An 18,910-nucleotide genomic window follows, 5' to 3' on the forward strand; every position below is an offset into this window, starting at 1 on the left:
TATAGATGAAGTAAGGTATAAATTGCTTAGAGGTAAAAAGATGAACGTAAGACAGTAACAAGAAGCACATCATCAAACCATTCGAAAGATATAACTTAAAAACGCAACAAAACGAAAAAGAGGGAAATATTACGGTGATTCCATTACCTTAAATTGTATTACAAATTTGTTTTCAGGTCATTGTATCATTAAAGTTTTTACACATAGGCTTTGGTTACAAGTGTTCCGACGATACAGAGAGCTTTTGCAACTGTTTAATGAGTGTTAAAAGTCTAGTTTTGTTACGAGATAACTTCGCTCACTAATTAGTGGCGAATGATTTAGGTTTATGGGCTTACACACGTTCAGGAAAATATAGAAGAGTTGATGGAAGGTTACTCTTGAGGTTTAAGCTGAAAAAACATAATGACTACTTAGACATCAGACGAAATGCCTGTACTTAAATATGAATATGCCCACACTTAACTAAGAAATTTTCCTACAGCACGGCGACGTAAGACGCCCCACTTAGTTGGCGTAGTCAGTGTGTCTTTAAAACGAAGTAATGTGCAACAGGGAACGTTACGATCACTGGTTAATCAGCTTTCTGCATTTAGAAAAAAATCAGAAGAATGGAGTCACCTGCGTCTGGTATTGTTGCCGTTTTGAAGCACGACTGCCGTACCCGACTGACATTTCTTCTGGATTTGGTCAATCCGCAATGAATATCATAACGTGCATGAAAACAACTAAATGCAAAGTATATACGGTTCCCGTATAGCCTCACGGAGACCGACACACAGAAATCAGTAAATCTTCGATACTTTAAAGAATCGCACTGGCATATTCAGGATGTTTCAGAAGTGATGGTCAATATTCAAGGATATGACAGGAATAATCATTCGAAACAAAAAAAGTCAAGCAAACCTGGGGTCTACAATGCATACCTTAACAGTTATGAGCAAGTCTTGATCTTCGATAGTGTGACACAAATCTCTTCCACTGCAAGCTCTTTGCTTTCCCTATTTTGGGAAGTGGTAGTATGGACTAAAACAAGGAAAAAAGTCCAGTAAACTTGTGCCCTAAAACGCATAACTTAAGAGCTGTGAACAGTTGTTCATCTTCGCTATTTTGAAACACAACTCTTCTAATGAACAAGTGCTCCTATGTTTCTAGGTATGCATTTTCGAGCACATGTTTATTGGACATTTTTTCTTGTTTTGATCCATACTATCACTTCCCAAAATATGGACAGCAAAGAGCTTGTAGTAGAAGGGATTTGTTTCACAGTATCGAAGGTCAAGAATTGCTCATAGCTCTTAAGGTATGCGTTTTAGACCCCATGTTTACTTGACTTTTTTGTTTCGAATGATCATTCCTGTTATATCCCCGAATACTGACCATCACTTCTGAAACACCCTGCATAAAAAGTATCACATTGGTGATAACATTACAGATGAGCTGATGTGTTAAATGTTTGGCGTTAAAGATGTAATCGAGAAAAAGTTTGAAATTATGTTTAAAGTTTGTTGGAATCAGCTAAGCGCTCTCATTATCAAACTCTGGATGAGTGTAGTCTGGATAATTTGAGCTTATTTTAAGCAAAAGCTAGTGTCACACGCATCTCAATGTTTATGACGTCATATATTCTAAACTATGTCTAGTACAATGATATAATTTTGTAGGTACATTCAGCGCTGTATGTGGAGACTATGTGTAAAATATGGTGCGAATACAGTTAGCAGTAAAGAACAAATAAATTAAAACGTCGTGTCTGATGGGGCAGTTTTACTGCATGATCAGCGAAAATGAAGTAAGGGATAAACTTTATTCTTTGCATCTTTTTGTCAGGTAGTCAGTGAGAAAAAATTTAGTAAGTTTTTGAGAAAACGTACCAAGTCTGTTGCGAGTCACCAAGTAGTCTCATTTTCAAATGCTGGATAAGTATGGTCTGGGCATTTGCATGCGGTAAGTTACACTGCTTCAAGACATACGAGTATACACAATTCGTAACTAATAATTGGTGTATGGTGTTAAACATTTAACACAAGATTATACCTCTTAATGTGCAGATTAGGACAGCATATAAATTTTTAAATTTGCGTGGAGGTATGTTTCGTCTATGCAATTAATTGAAGACAGTTTGTTCGTAGCCGTACGCTTTTCGCTTCTTTTATTTGTGAAGCATCTTCAGTCACCTGTAATACATGTTTCTTTTTATACATAGAATAAACGTATTAGCTGTTAGTTACAGTATGTTACTATGTTACATATTTTGTGTGTTTTTCTCTTGTTTTTTTTCCTAGATTAGAATCAACTTTTGTAGCACAAATTTCGTGATGTGAAATTATCGTTCGGTGTTACTTACGATTTCCAGTGCTGTTCGCCCAAGCGTGAGGTCCTGGAGATGTGTTCATTAGTCTCCATGCTCCAGTTGGACGATTTCCGGTGCTCTTTCACCCACATTTGATTCAACACATCGCATGCATCACATTCTGTGTTCAGGATGTGCGTGTTTTCGGTGTGTGGCGTTGCCAACTGTCGCTGTGTGTTTATCTTTCGTCTTTTGTTTCTGTTGTGTGTATGGTTTGATATTTTCATTTGTGTGTGTGCTTGGGACAGAGTGAGAGAGAGAGAGAGGGGGCGGGGGGGGGGAAGAGAGGAAATTCATTAATTATTTATTCTGGTTATGTTTGGGATCACTGTTTATTACTGTTTTGGTGGATGACATGAGCAGAGAGTCATTGCTTGTATGGATTTGGTCACTGAGTACCTTCTTTTTCGAATGACTCTTTGTATGTGAAAGTTTTCCTCCAATGTCAGGAGCTCTTTGTTGTGATTATTCACTCTAATATCTGTCATGTTCCATATTTCATGGTTCGTGTCTTTGTTTTATTAGGTGTCCGGTGAAGGCAGAATGGCTGTTAACATATTTCCGACTTCTTATATGTTCCTTATGTCTAGTTTTGAAATTCCTATCTGTCATCTCCAGCTGTACTGATTTACATTCTTGGCACTCTAACTGGTATATGTCTGCTCCTTGGTATTTGTCTGGTTTGTCTGTTGTTCGTAAATGTTACCGGCGTGTGTTTCTTGTTCTATAAGCAATGTGTAATACCTGTTTCTTTAATATATTTGTTATCTTTACAAATAAAAGAAGCGAAATGCTTATGTCAATAAACAAACTGCCTTCAGTTAGTTGCATAGACGGAACATATTTCCACGAATTTTGAAGCAACTAAGTGACGACGGAAAACAGAAGAAAAATGACGATTATATTTGCCCTGGATGCCATTAGATGGGCAACCCGCAACCCAGGAGCGGGTTAGTCACTTCGCACTAATATACAACGAAGGAAAAAAAATCAAAACACCAAGAAGGAGGTGTGCGGTATAAACGAAAGTTGATAGATGCGTTTCTACATCTGAAAGGTGAGGCTGTTCCAATTTCGCGCCAGCGCTGGTAGCGCCTGTATGATGACGCAAATCAGGTTTGCCTCAAATGACGCCGGCCGCGGTGGTCTAGCGGTTCTAGGCGCGCAGTCCGGAACCGCGCGACTGCTACGGTCGCAGGTTCGAACCCTGCCTCGGGCATGGATGTGTGTGATGTCCTTAGGTTAGTTAGGTTTAAGTAGTTCTAAGTTCTAGGGGACTGATGACCACAGTAGTTAAGTCCCATAGTGCTCAGAGCCATTTGAACCATTTGAACCTCAAATGACGCTGCAAAAGTAGTGAATGTTACCTTTGAGATTGGACGTAGTGAGTTGATATTTGTCAAGAATGCATTTAACACGTCAGGTGCCCCAGCCCCCGCCAGGCGTGGTAACTCGGGGAATGGTAGGTGGCCGACGCCACGCCTAGCGTGTTCTGACTGTCGGCGCATTCTAGTATACAGTATGTTATGTTTTGAGTACATAGTGAGACAGACTTCTGTGTCGGTCCATGCTCGCGCGCCCTGTATTGAACGTCGGTTGCGATTTAGCTGTTGGTTTATCTTTCTACCATTCTGCGGTGAAACTTGTGCAAGTAAGTGCATTTGTTTTCAATTAACGTTCTTTATCTATAAAATAATTATTATCAGCATAATTGCACACAAATTTTATTCTTATGGGAATGTCTTAAAACAGGCGTGAACGTAAGAGTAAATTATTTTTGTGCATAATTAAGCTGAAAATAATTATTTTATAGGTACAGAACGATAAATTGAAATCATTTGCTCTCTTACCTGCATAAGTTTCACCACAGAATGGTATAAAGATAAACCAAGAGCTAAATCGAAACGATGTCGACTGCCTACTGCTCGGGCAAGGACTGACGCAAACTCGACCCAATAAACAAAACGTAGACTAGACGGCTACTTGACGCTCTCCGAGCTACCACGCCTCGCGGAGTGGGGACACCGAACTTGTTAAGGCAGCAGAGACCTCATCATCAACACCTCATTGAGTTCGAACTGGTCGCATAATAGGGCTGCGAAAAGCTTCACACTGAAGAAAGACTTGGCAGGAATGTCGCATTTGGCATTTGTACATGATAGCTGGCAGCGACTGTCATGCGAACGTACGATCGGAAGAAGACCGGGTTCCGAACGGCCACGTGGCACGAACGAGAGGAAGACCATCGTGTTCAACGTATGGCTGTGGCGCATCGAACTGCACCTGCAGCAGAAATCTGAGCAGCAGTTGGCACCACAGTGACACAATGAATTGTCACAAATCGGTTACTTTAAGGACAGCTCCGAGCAAGACGCCATGTAGCGTGTATACCGCTGACCCCAAAGCGCCGCCATTTGCGACTTCAATGGTGTCAAGCCAGAGCTCATTGGAGGGCAGGGTGGAGGTCTGTTGTGTTTTTTGATAAAAGCTGGTTCTGCCTCGGTGCCGGTGACGGCTGTGTGTACTTTTAAGGAGGCCAGTTGAGGAACCGCAACCAACCTGTCCGAGTGCTAGACACATTGGAGCTACACCTGGAGCTACGGTCACGCACTCCGACAACAAGTTTGTACGACGGTCTGGTAATTCGACCTGTTGAGCTGATATTCATGAACAGCATTCCAAGGGGTGTTTTCCAACAGGATAATGCTCGTCATCATAAAGCTCTTGTGACCCAACTTGCTCTACAGGGTGTCGACATGTTGCCTTGTTCGATCACCAGATCTGTCTCCAATGGAGAACATGTGGGACATCATCGGAAAACAACAGCAACGTCATCCACAAACCGCATTAATCGCCCTTTATTGACCGATCAATTGGAACAGGCATGAAACCATCCCACAAACTGACATCTAACATCTGTAAAATACAATGCATGCACGTTTGCATTCAACATGGTGGTTGTTACACAAGTTATTAATGTACCAGCATTTCACATTTACAATGGCTTATCTCGCGCTTACATTAACCTATAATCTTGCAATGTTAATCACCTAAACTTATACAAATGTACTACCGAAATTTCGTTACGTTAATTATTTCCTAGTATTGCGACTTTTTTTCGGGCAGTGTAGATGTCTTGACCAGCTGAACCAGCGAAAATCTTTCTTTTAAAAGGTAACCTCCGCTAGTTAAACATGCCTACGAATTGCATAAATGTGCAGCAACAATCTCATTCCTTTCGTGAAAGATCCTGTACCCGACTTTTCCGGCTGAGTTTAACAATAGTACCATTGAGTCGCTCAATTTCCACTAAGGTGTCACATCAAACGAACGAAGTTCGACGGCCAGACACACTCTTACAATAATACGAGACGGTAAATAGCTTCTCCGTAATGCAAACAGTGTCGATTCATGTCATTAGAAGGGCTCCGAAGACTTTCGGCACAAGAAGCTACCCTCATTTTACAAACGGTCTTGTCAAAGAGGGCGAAGAGTGGAGAGAGGTTCAGGGCTCTCTCTTGCGCTTGGGGTGGAAACTGCCCCTAAAGGCGGAAGAATCAGCAACGATCAATCGCATGAGGATGCAGAAAGCAATGGAAACCATTGCATTAAAGACACATAACGCGTATCTACAGGGCATGTGACCTGTAATTGAAAAAGTGTCGTGATGATCTCTCCATTGGCAAAAGATTCTGGAATAGTCCCCCATTCGGATCTCCGGGAGGGGACGATGAGAAAAAGATGGAATAACCAACGAAAGGAGAGCGTTCTACAAGTCAGGGTGTGAAATGTCAAGAGCTTGAACTTGGAAGGGAGCCTAGAAAATCTGAAACAGGAAATTCAAAGGCTCAGTCTAGATACAGTAGAGACAGTGCACTGAAATGGAAATAAGACAAAGATTTCTGGTCAGATTAGTGTAGGGTAATATCAACAACAGCAGAGAATGGTATAACTGGAGTAGGATTCGTTATGAATAGGAAGATAGGGCAGAGAGTGCGCTATTGTCAACAGTGATAGAGCTTTTCTTATCAGAATCGTCAGTAAACCAACACTGACAACGATAGTTCAGGAATACATGCTGACGTCGCAAGCTGAAGATGAAAAGATAGAGATAGAGAGAGAGAGAGAGAGAGAGAGTATATTACAAGGGGAATACAGTATGTGAAGGGAGATGGAAATCTAATAGTCATTCGGGACTGGAAGGCAACTGTAGGCGAAGAAGAAATGGTTACAGGAATAATATGGGCATGGGAAAATGAATCAGAGAGGCAGAGAGGAGAAAGACTAGTTCAGTTCTGTTACAAATTTCAGCTAATAGTAGCGAATCCCTGTTCACGAATCACAAGAGGAGGAGGTATACTTGGAAAAGGCTGAGTGATACATGAAGATTTCAGTTAGATTACATCATGGACCGACAGAGATTCCGAAATAATATATTGGATTGTAAAGTGTACCCAGGAGCATACATAGAGTCAGATCACAAAAATTTGGTAGTGATGAAGAGTAGGCTGAAGTTTAGAGATTAGCCAGGAAGAATCAGAAGTACTAAGGAATGATGATAGTAGTAGGGCAAGGACAGCGTCATCCCGTGTTGCGTTATTGCCACATTTATTTTAGGTGGCAGAGCCAAAATGGCGGCGATAGATGTGGCAACGTCACAATGATGTCATGGCAGGAAGATCAAATTTTTTGTGGAAAATAGGTCAGTTGCCCTACCTCCACTAACTCAACCTCTCCCCTCCCCCCTCCACTCCTCTCCCCAAGACAATGGCGGGGCCGGCCAGTGTGGCCGAGCGATTCTAGGTGCTTCAGTCTCGAACCGCGCGACCGCTACGCTTGCAGGTTCGCGTCCTGCCTCAGGCATGGTTGTGTGTCATGTCTTTAGGTTAGTTAGGTTTAAGTAGTTCTTAGTTTTAGGGGACTGATGACCTCAGATGTTAAGGCCCATAGTGCTCAGATCCATTTGAACCAATATGGCGGGAAAAATACGGGGGCAAAAAAGGTCAACGTGGCTATCTCCACCAACCTGTCATCCAACCACCTCCTCATCCTTGCAATTGGCAGGAAAAGAACTCAGCCTCTGCTGGGCTGCTGGATAGGATGGATGTAAGTCTTTATTTTGGATGCACTGTTTCTTTAAACAGTCAGTTGTCATAGGCAGTAGCTTCATCCAATGTGTTCACTATGAGATCCAGAGTCCAACTGACCTAGTATACAGTACCACCCCCAGAGTGCACAGTCATCCCTCCTGTGATTTAGTCCAAGATGGCTGTATGGGGAAAAAGTGGCAGGAAAAGGACTCTGTGCCCAACTGCTGGAGTGGAATGAGTGTACTTTATATGTTTTCAGTGGGAAGTTAGAACAATTTACTTAGGGATGGATTTATTTATCATGCTGAACACTCGCCCTGATGTGCTTGGTGTCACAATAAATAACCTACAGACCTGTAAACTGCTCGTAAATTAACGTAATAATGCAGTACACTGCAGTACAGACTCGCAAACAACTAGTAAATAGTCAAAGTAAAGAATGTAAAATCCTCTGCAAACACGCTCACTAATTGTAAACTATCGAAATAATGCATTGCACAGCCTACAGACATGTTCAAAAAATAATGCAGTACACTGATGCACAGACTCGTTCACTATGCGTAAAAATGTCAAAAATAATGCATGTATAACGCTCTGCAAACACACTCACAATGCTTAAACAGCCGAAATAATGCAGTGCACAAACACTCATTGCATGTAAAAACGCTTTCGAACTACAGAGGCCATAAGGCACGCATGCTGGGGCATCCCGTGCACACTGGTCTAGTTCACCACACACGCGAGACACGTCTGGCAGTACACACGGGTTTACCTGCCCTCTGTGGCTGATGCATAGCTGGGAGATGTTTACCTAGCGACTCACCCTCGTAGGCGCAGCTAAAAGGTTGTTAGTTTTATGCTGACATCTCCTGTCTATGTAAATAACAGCCAAGTCCCCTCTGGACACACTATAGAATCTTTTGCAATGCTTCCCAGAATGACACATGATGCATTCTTCCTAGCGATTATAACAGGACTGCTCGTCCATGATGTATTAACCCTTTCCAGAAATCGTGACATGCTGCAGAAACAGTTAACAGTCGCTTTTGTTGTTGTAGGAGCTTTTCTGCATGGAAATTCTTGTCCTAACAGGACCTGTTTACAAAAATATCCCAGAATAACGCCGAATGCATTCCTCCTGGTGGTCCTAACGAGGCACCCCACCCATTACATATTACCCTTCCCAGACATCGTATGTCCCACTTTCAGCATACGTCTCAGAAACGGTGAACGTTTGCCTCATGTTCTCACCCCTAAAAGCCTTCATCATGTCTGTGCATGCTTGCAAAAACACCATTAATCATAAAAGCATTCTTTTTGTTTGGAAAGAGAGTACGGTCTAATCACAGACGGCAAAGTTAGAACAATTACACAAACAGAATTCCAAGCACTGTGCTACAGAAGAGAAAAATGGCTAGAATTTTCGGTGTCCTAAAGCTAGTGGTCTGTAGATGTCCTAATACCTCTATGGCGGATGAGGGATAGCATCTCACTAGAGATGGATGGTCTGCTTCAACTTGTCTTTGACACTTGAACAAAGAAGACATCATGGTACCCTCAGAAATTTCCAAATACTATGCCCCCATCTTGTTTGAATCAGTCTGTACAGGCTCCTCTGTCCCAGCACAAACAATGTCTTGTGAATGAATGGAGCAAATTACTGATGCTGCCAGTGTGGGAGCACTGTCTGCCTTTCTTTTGTGCAGATGAGACTTTCAGCAGCAACAAAGTTTTGTACAGACTGTCATATTGCACTAACAGCTAAGCCATGCATAAGTGGTCTACAGATCTTCAAATATGGAAAGGCACTTCCTCAATTACACTGCTCTGCCATTGACAATGGAAGCTTGAATATTTCACCGTGAAACCGATCTCAAACCCAGCTATATGTCACCACATACCATATTTATGTAGTAAGCATAATGATGGTCTGATTGTCGATAACTAAATGCGGATGCAGAAGTGGTGATTTTGTATGGCACAGGATATAAATTGTATGTTTACTACATTGATATGGTATGTGGGAACATATAGCTGGGTTGAAGATCGGTTTCACACTAAAATAATCAAGCTTCCATTGGTAGATCTGTAGACCACTTATGCAGTTTTAAGCTGTCAGTTCAATATGGCAGTCTGTACAAACTTGTGTTGGCACTGAAAGTCTCATTTGCAATAAAAAAAAAAAAACGTAATGGATGGGGTGCCTCGTTAGGACCATCAGGATGAATGCATTCAGCGTTATTCTGGGCTTTTTTCGTAAACAGGACCTGTCAGGACAAGAATTTCCATGCAGACAACCTGAGACATCACAAAAGGTCCTACAACAACAAAAGCGACCGTTAACTATTTCTGCTGCACGTTACGATTTCTGGAAAGGGTTGATACATCATGGATAGGCTGAATTGCTAGGAAGAATGCATCCTGTGTCATCCTGGGAAGCACTGCAGAAGATTTCTATCACGCGTCCAGAAGGGAGACTTGGCTGTTATTTACATAGACACGAGACGTCAGCATAACAGTGACAGCCTTTCAACTGCACCTGCGAGGGTGAGTCACCAGGTAAACATCGCCCAGCTATGCATCAGCCACAGTGGGTAGGTAAACACATGTGTATGGCCTGACATGTCTCGCATGTATGGTGAACTGGACCAGTGTGCACGGGATGCCCCAGCGTGCGTGCCTTATGGCCTCTGTAGTTCGAAAGCGGTTTTACGTGCAATGAGTGTTTGTGCACTGCATTATTTCGGCTGTTTAAGCATTGTGAGTGTGTTTGCAGAGCGTTATACATGCATTATTTTTGACAGTATTACGCATAGTGAACGTGTCTGTGCATTAGTGTACTGCATTATTTTATGAACATGTCTGTAGGCTGTGAAATGCATTATTTCGTCAGCTTATAATTAGTGAACGTGTTTGCAGAGCGTTTTACATGTTGTTATTTGACAATGTACGAGTTGTTTGCGTGTATGTACATCAGTGTACTGTATTAGTACGGTAATTCATGAGCAGTTTGCCGGTCTGAAGGCTATTTATTGTAACACAAAGCACATCAGTGCGATTGGTTGGTATTAGTGTAATAAATTAGCTATGTGAAAGCCATCCCTAAATAAATTGTTCCAAATTCTCACTGAAAATAAAGAAAGTACACTCCTTCCTTTCCAGCAGCTGGCCACAGACTGAGTCCTTTTCTCACCATTTTCCCCCAGACAGCCATCTTGGACTATGTCACAGGAGGGACGATAGCACCCTGTGGGGGTGGTACTGTGTATTAGGTCCGTTGGACTCCGGACCTCAAGGTGAACAACACATTGGATAGAGCTGCTGCCTATGACAACTCAAACTGTTTATATAATTAGTGGATGCAAAATAAAGACCTACATCCATCCTATCCAGCGACCCAGCACAGGCTGAGTCCTTTCCCCACCAATTCCAAGTAAGCGGTGGCGGTTGGATGACTTAGGTTAGTGGAGGTAGCCCTAGTGACCTTTTTCCCGTCGAAATTTTTGTCGCCATTCTCTTAGGTTAGTGGAGTTAGCCCAGCTGATGTTTATTCTCGCCCTTTTTGCCGCCATTTTCTTGGGGCGGGGAGGGGAGGGGGAGGAGAGGGAAGGGATTGGGTTACTGGAGGTAGCCTAATTGACCTATTTTTCCCACCAAAGTTTGAACTTCCCACCGTGATGTCATTGCGACCTTGCCACATCTATCACCGCCATCTTGGATCCGCCATCTTGCATCAATTTAGCAACATGCAACTTGGGGTGACGCTGTCCTTGCCACTACTACTGAAGAGATACGCTTTAGGTTTTCTATGGCTATAGATACAGCAATACGAAATACCCCAGTAGGCAGTACAGTTGAAGAGGAATGACCAACTCTAAAAAGTTGGAAAGAAAAATATTAGAACAAAGAAGGTAACTACGAAGAAACCGCTGCTAACAGAAGAAATATTTCAGTAGATCGATGAAAGAAGGAAGCACTAAAGTGTTCAGGGAAATTGAGTAATACAGAAATATAGGCCGCTGAGGAATGAAATAAATAGGAAGTGCAAGGAGGGTAAGACGAAAAGGCTACATGAGAAATGTGAAGAAATCGAAAGCTGACTAAGCATACGGGAAAGTCAAAATAACCTTCGGTGAAATTAAAAAAAAAAGGGCGATAACATTATCTGTGCAACGGGAATTCCACAGTTAAATGAAGAGGAGAGAGCAGAGAGGTGGAAAGAGTACACCGGAAGCCTCTATGAGGTGGAAGATGTGTCTGATGTGATAGAAGAAAAAGGAGTCTATTTAGAACAAATAGGGGATCCGATATTACAATCAGAAGAGACCTTTCGAATAATTAAGTTCAAATAAGGCTTAAGGGATGGATAACATTCCTTCAGAATTTCTAAAACCATTGGAGAAAGTGGCAATAAAACGGCTATTCACGTTGGTGTGTAGAATGTATGAATCCGGCGACATATCAACTGACTTTCGAAAAAACATCATCTACACGATTTCAAAGACTGCAAGAGCTGACAAGTGCGAGAATTATCGCACAATCAACGTAACAGCTCAAGCGTCCAAGTTACTTGTAAGAATAACATACAGAAGAATGGGAAAAAAACTGAGGATTTGATAGATGAGGATAAGTTTGGCATTAGGAAAGGTAAGGGCACCAGGGAGGCAATTCTGACGTTGCAGTTCATAATGGAAGCAAGACTAAAGAAAAATCAAAACACATTCACAGGATTTGTCAACCCAGAAAAAGCGTGCGACAATGTAAAACGGTGCACGATGTTCGAAATTCTGAGGAAAATAGGTCTAAGATGCAGGGAGAGGCTGGTAATATACGGTATGTATTAGACCCAAGGTGGAATAATAAGAGTGGACGACGAAGAACGAAACACTCGAATTAAATAGTGTGTAGGACAGGGATGTTTTCTTTCGCACCTACCGTTCAATCTATACATAGAAGAAGCAATAATGGATATAGAAGAAAGGTTCACGAGTGGAATTAAAATTCAAGGTGAAAGGATATCAATGGCGCGATTCGCTGATGACATTGCTGTCCTGAGTGAAACTGAAGAAGAATTACATCATCTGCTGAATGGAATGAGTATAGATTATGGATTGAGTATAAATCGCAGAAAGACGAAAGAAATGAGAAGTAGGAGAAATGAGAACAATGAGAACCTTAACGTCAGGATTGATGGTCACGAAGTAGACTGTCTACTACCTAGGCAGCAAAATAACCAGTAACGGAAGCAAAGAGGACATCAGAATCAGACTAGCACTGGCAGAAAGGGCGTTGCTGACCAAGAGTAATTAACTGGTGTGAAACATAGGCCTTAATTTGAGGAAGACATTTCTGAGAATGTACGTATGGAACACACCGTTGTATGATAGTGAAACATGGACTGTGGGAAAACTGGAACCAAAGACAATCGAAGCATTTGAGATGTCGTGCTATAGACGAATGTTGAAAATCAGGCGGATTGATAAGGTTAAGAATGAGGAGGTTCCAGAACTAGAGGAAGCTGTGGAGGGTAAAAACTGTAGAGGAAGACAGAGATTGGAATACGTCCAGCAAATAATTGAAAATTAAGTTGCAATTGCTACTCTGAGAAGAAGAGGCTGGCACACGAGAGGGATTCTAGGCGGTCCACATCAAACCAGTCAGAAGACTGATGGTTCAAGAAAAAGTGGGGGCTCAACTGAAAATTTTACATTTTACTTATATTTGTACTAACTCGGACAATACTTCGTACTGAAGTCACTGTGGTTCGTTATCTATTCTCACAATTATCTTGCAAAAGGCTTGTCTGCAGAACTGTGTTTACACGAGCATTTAGCTTTAACTATCAAATTTCCCCGCTTTAATTTTTTACTATTAACAGATTGTGGACGGTGCCCGAGTAGGACTCGAGTAGTGGCAGTCAGACGGACAGCTTCCGAGTCTTGCACGCGCCCTGTGTTGTAGCCATGTAGATAGCACAAGGAAGGCTCTCTTCATTGCCCTACCACGTGGTTTTCGAATTCTGAACTGTCTCTACACAGTGAAAGCGCTTTGTATTTTTCTCCTCTGTGCTGAGTCCTACATTGCTCTTGCCTGTTGCCTGTATCTGTGTTGCCCGAATGCTCGCGCTATACGTGTCGTTGGTATTGGGAATTTAGATGATAACAATGTTTTCAATGCCCTGGAAGATGAAATTGGCGATTCGGATTCGGAAGGGGTTCTTAATTATTCTGATATTGACCCAAATTTGTGTGTGGCTGAATGCTTAGTAAGGAACAAAAGAAAATAATGCAGTGAAGTGTTTAAAATATTGCATCGGCTAAATGAACATTCATAAAACAAATTTGGTTGTAAAAACTACTATAAAAAACGCACCCAGTGAATGTCTACAAAGCATGTTTCGATTTCAATAAAAACCAGAAGGGGTAAACAAGCCAAAAGAAATATTCTGATGGTGTTCAAACTGTGATAGGTAGCTCTTTGTATGCCCGAATGTTTGAAAACTTAAAACACTCAAGCGAATTATGCATAAGGACGGTATACGGAAATTTTCTTCATAATGAAAACATGTTTCCTATGTCTGCTAACATTAATATTTCATAAGAATTTCAGATTAGATAAACCAAGTTTCATCATTTCAAACGAAATATCAAAAAATGGTTCAAATGGCTCTGAGCACTATGGGACTCAACTGCTGAGGTCATTAGTCCCCTAGAACTTAGAACTAGTTAAACCTAACTAACCTAAGGACATCACAAACATCCATGCCCAAGGCAGGATTCGAACCTGCGACCGTAGCGGTCTTGCGGTTCCAGACTGCAGCGCCTTTAACCGCACGGCCACTTCGGCCGGCTAAACGAAATATCAGACAACTATTGTACTCACAGTTACAAAGCAATTATTTTCGAAAAATTTGTTAAAAACAGCAGTCCAGCTGCCCCATACAGGATCACAGTGTAGTCTCAAATGTGTTAATTACCAAGCACCTTGTATATACATAGGATTACCAAAAAGGCACGGTCACACTTCCAGGGGACGTTTCGCGCACTTTGAAGGAACCAGAAATTATTGTATGGACATGGTCTCGGAAATGCTTTATTTGCACATAGTTCATTTTCTAAAACTGTTTACAGCACATTAACAATGGGAAACACCTAGAAAAAGAACGTACCGGCATATTATATGAACATATTTCTTACATCAAATGTTCAAAAATCCCCCCTTCGCATTGGTACATTCACAACCATCCGTCCCAAGGAATGCCCAGCTTCGATGATGTAGCCCTGGAGTTCTGCGTATAGTTTTTCAGCTTCCCTAAAATACTGGCTCAAAGACTGTCTGCGTCTTCTACCAGTGATAGATACACAAATGCTTCATAACTGAAAATCTATGGAGTTTAGGAGCAGACAGTAAGGAACCCGTGTAATTGGTCGACCTGTTCCAATCCTCCTGTCAAGGAATCTATTATTTAGAATCCTATGATGATGAACGCATATGAGGAGAATCTTCATCGTGCATCAAGTACACGTTTCGTTGCACTGATAAAGGCTGTTCATCTAGCACATCGGGTAGAGTGTTATCTAAAGAAGCCCTCGAATGCTCGTCCCTTAATCCTCGGTATAACTACGAAGAGCTGTGGAAAATGTGTTATAAGGTGAAAATAGAGTGTTGCAGGAATCACTTGTGGAAGTTTTAATGCAGGAAAGCGGAAAACTGGGAAGTAACTTCTTACGCAGATAATGCGCAATCATGGCGTTTGTTAGCTGCGTAATGTGGATAATTGCACTAGGCTTTCATGGAACTGGCGGAAGCGTAATAGGTGGATATTGGCTTGTACATAGCGCGAGAAGGATGGGACGGTTAGTGGCTACCGGTAATTACTATGCAAAAAGGCTTGCCGTTTACGAGCACTTGGCGAGCCGCCGGCGTGTCTATCACAAAACCGTTACCCCACTATGACGCTGCACAACCACAAATATCATATCACTTCACACCGCCCGTGGGATACATCCACACACTCGCGGCGAGACCACCGCAGAGATGTCTGTCAGACAAGCACGGTGTACGCGCTTATATGTGATTCAGAAAACGCAATGTAAGTTAATATGACGTTGCACTGGTCTGGTAACATTGTAACAAAATGAGTGTGGAAATGCCGGCTACATTCCTGACATCGTTGATTACAATTAACTCACGGGTAGACCGCGAATACATCATAGCACCAACACTATTGCTAGAAGGTGCTGCCTAATTGTAAGTAACTATAATTCCGTCTTCGGATGAGAAACACACGTAATTGTCTGTTACAACAGTCTCTCCTGATGTGCAACTGTTTTCTGTAATCTCTTAATCGCTACAACATATAGTTTTGCTGTCGGTCTTATGAGGGTCTTTTGAGTTTTAGGTTGAATGTAACTGTTTTTCTGAAGCCAACAAAGTGTTTTGTTGTCATACTCCTCTCCCTATCTTGCACTAAACTCTTCGCATCTGCTCTTTTGTTAAACGCGACACCGTGGATAATTTTGTACTTGTTCTTATGTTCGCTGTGCCTTCAGGCTCTTTCTTCTACTGCTTCGTCCAGTGCCAAGGTAATCGTTCTTGGATGTCTTAGTAAATGTTACGGCATTGTATCTAGACTTCTGAAAGCGGCTTTTTCAGAAGTTCATCCCACTGCACCTCCGCTTCGTACGTTAATTGTGAACCTAGTTTCTGTTAATTGTGTGTAAATGTTTATTTCTACATGAATCTTAGTTTCTGAAAGAAAAAGAAGAACTGAAAACTGAAACAATGAAATAGATCCAACGCGTCTGTTTAATTCATTTTAGGAAATGTGGCTGCTCTTAATTGCTGTGTCGTCTCGTTTAATCGATATTTCATATAACAGTGAAATGGCATTATGCCAGTAGAAAGTTGTGCGTAGGCATCCCCGTAAGGTTTAAATGCCAGATGCATTGTCTCACGGTGCTGCCGTCATTCCCTTGTGAAATTATCACAAGTACTGGAATACTCAATACACACTCAGTATACAGTTTACATTTAACTAGTACGCGCAAATCCGAACTATTCTCTCTATTGCACATTCTCAAACCAAAATCGGCCTCAACATGCTACCCACAAATGAATGCATCCTCGTACTCCTAGCTGGATTTACCTGCCAACGACCATAGTTATTTCGCTCCGAGGTATGCTGTTACTGACCACTGCTGATCCGTCCCAACGTGTGTATGAGCTGTTTCAGTCGTGTACCGAATCAGAGAAAGGTATTGCCCTCCGATACGCAGCGTTCTGGGACTCTAGAGGATCGTCTGAACAAATTTCTGCGTCCACAGTACCTTCTGCTAACAGATGTTTCCTCATTCGGTACTGAACACTTGCGTTTGTGGGAGGTTCCGCGAGGTGAAATACGAAACTAAATTATTTATATATGAGATTAAGTTTTTCCCTGAGTCAAAATGGTTCAAATGGCTCTGAGCACTATGGGACTCAACATCTTAGGTCATAAGTCCCCTAGAACTTAGAACTACTTAAACCTAACTAACCTAAGGACATCACACACACCCATGCCCGAGGAAGGATTCGAACCTGCGACCGTAGCAGTCCCGCGGTTCCGGACTGCAGCGCCAGAACCGCACGGCCACCGCGGCCGGCTTTCCCAGAGTCATGTAAGTTTTGCAGGACTTTATCCGCTGCGAGGCTGAATGAAGCATGAGTTCACTGAAACGCACAACTGCACGCACTTTGGCGTTAAACACGAGTATGTACCTTCACCCGAGAATGAGAAAAGAATTATTGAAATGTGATCTACACAAAAAATGAGCATATGCAGCAATTTTCTTCTATCACTGATGGAACTCATCGACCAGCTGACTCACCGATACTTACATCCGAGACTTACACTCGAAATACTTTGGAACTCTGAACTAGAATTCATATACACTTAAGTACCCGCTCAGGTAGTGTATAAATAAAGTGAAACCACTGTTCCGCTTTCGATCAGGCTAAGACACTGAAACATGTAATCATACGTCACGGAAGATGATGCCAATAACGCACGCAGTACGCTTAAATCTTGTGCAGCGACCTAGAACCACAGTCTACATGTTAAGAAATGCAGTTAACACCTGGCACGCAGGCCGGCCGCGGTGGCCTCGCGGTTCTAGGCGCTCAGTCCGGAACCGCGCGACTGCTACGGTCGCAGGTTCGAATCCTGCCTCGGGCATGGATGTGTGTGATGTCCTTAGGTTAGTTAGGTTTTAAGTAGTTCTAAGTTCTAGGGGACTGATGACCACAGATGTTAAGTCCCATAGTGCTCAGAGCCATTTTTGAACCTGGCACGCATGTGCAACGATCTCGTAATATACCAGGCTTTATCCCAACAAGTGTCAATGCACAAGGACAACTATGCTGCAATAATGCTTAGAGTCAACGAACTCTCGCTGAAGACGAGAGCCGTGTAAGGCAGCAGTGAGGGCATGTACGCTAGGCTACTCACGGGCGCGTCAGCACAGGCGTCCGGCGTGGGTGTGTGCTGTAGTGAGGCGTGGAGAGGAGAGGCGCGTCCGGCTTGTATCCCGCAGCAGAGGTTACCGTCCGGCTGCGGCGGCCACCGGCGTCTCACTGGCGGCGACGCGCGCTCCGCGGGACTCTGCCGCCTGCCGCCGCGACAGCAGCGCCGCGCCGCGACGGTCACGCGACACACGCGGCTGGGCGCCCTGCCGCGCTGGACCGAGATTCGGGGAAACCGGGCAGTGTCACACCGCCGGCCTCCTCTAAATTATTCAACAGACCACTCCCTCCAGACAGCCGGGCAACAAATCTTGCGGCTACTGCCCAACCGGCCGCGAGGCGTCTGCCGGAGTACAATCTCTGAGATGATACCGAGGGATCGGGCTTTTCGCTTTGCTAAACCACGAGTTTATAACTTGAAAAGTTCTCAACGTATCGTAAAGTTGTCCTCCCTACTATGTAGGGAAAAAAAGGAAGAAACTTCAAGAGCCGTTTTCAAGAACATATAAACGCTTTCAGACTCAAGAATTTCGAAAAATCAGTCATTGCACAAAAGAAAGCAGGTGTTGACAGATGTGAAAATTACCGAACTATCAGTTTAATAAGTCACGGCTGCAAAATACTAACGCGAATTCTTTACAGACGAATGGAAAAAGTGGTAGAAGCGGACCTCGAGTAAGATCAGTTTGGATTCCGTAGAAATGATGGGACACATGCGGCAATACTGACCCTACGACTTATCTTTGAAGAAAGATTAAGGAAAGGCAAACCTACGTTTCTAGCATTTGTAGACTTAGAGAAAGCTTTTGACAATGTTGACTGGACTACTCTCTTTCAAATTCTGAAGGTGGTAGGGGTAAAATACAGGGAGCGAAAGGCTATTTACAATTTGCACAGAAACCAGATGGCAGTTATAAGAGTCGAGGGACGTGAAAGGGAAGCAGTGGTTGGGAAGGGAATGAGA

The 18,910-nt window shown here is 42.8% G+C and overlaps 1 long non-coding RNA gene across 1 annotated transcript in view; it reads right to left on the bottom strand.

The window, feature by feature from the left end:
• Nucleotides 1–18,052, bottom strand: part of LOC126236858 (uncharacterized) — a 423,152-nt gene extending 405,100 nt beyond the window's left edge. The window contains exon 1 of the long non-coding RNA XR_007544996.1: nt 17,933–18,052. This is a non-coding gene — a long non-coding RNA (uncharacterized LOC126236858). The remainder of the gene's footprint in view (nt 1–17,932) is intronic.
• Between the last annotated feature and the right edge of the window lie 858 nt (nt 18,053–18,910).

This window comes from Schistocerca nitens, chromosome 1, assembly GCF_023898315.1.
Source record: "Schistocerca nitens isolate TAMUIC-IGC-003100 chromosome 1, iqSchNite1.1, whole genome shotgun sequence".
NCBI lineage: Eukaryota > Metazoa > Arthropoda > Insecta > Orthoptera > Acrididae > Schistocerca > Schistocerca nitens.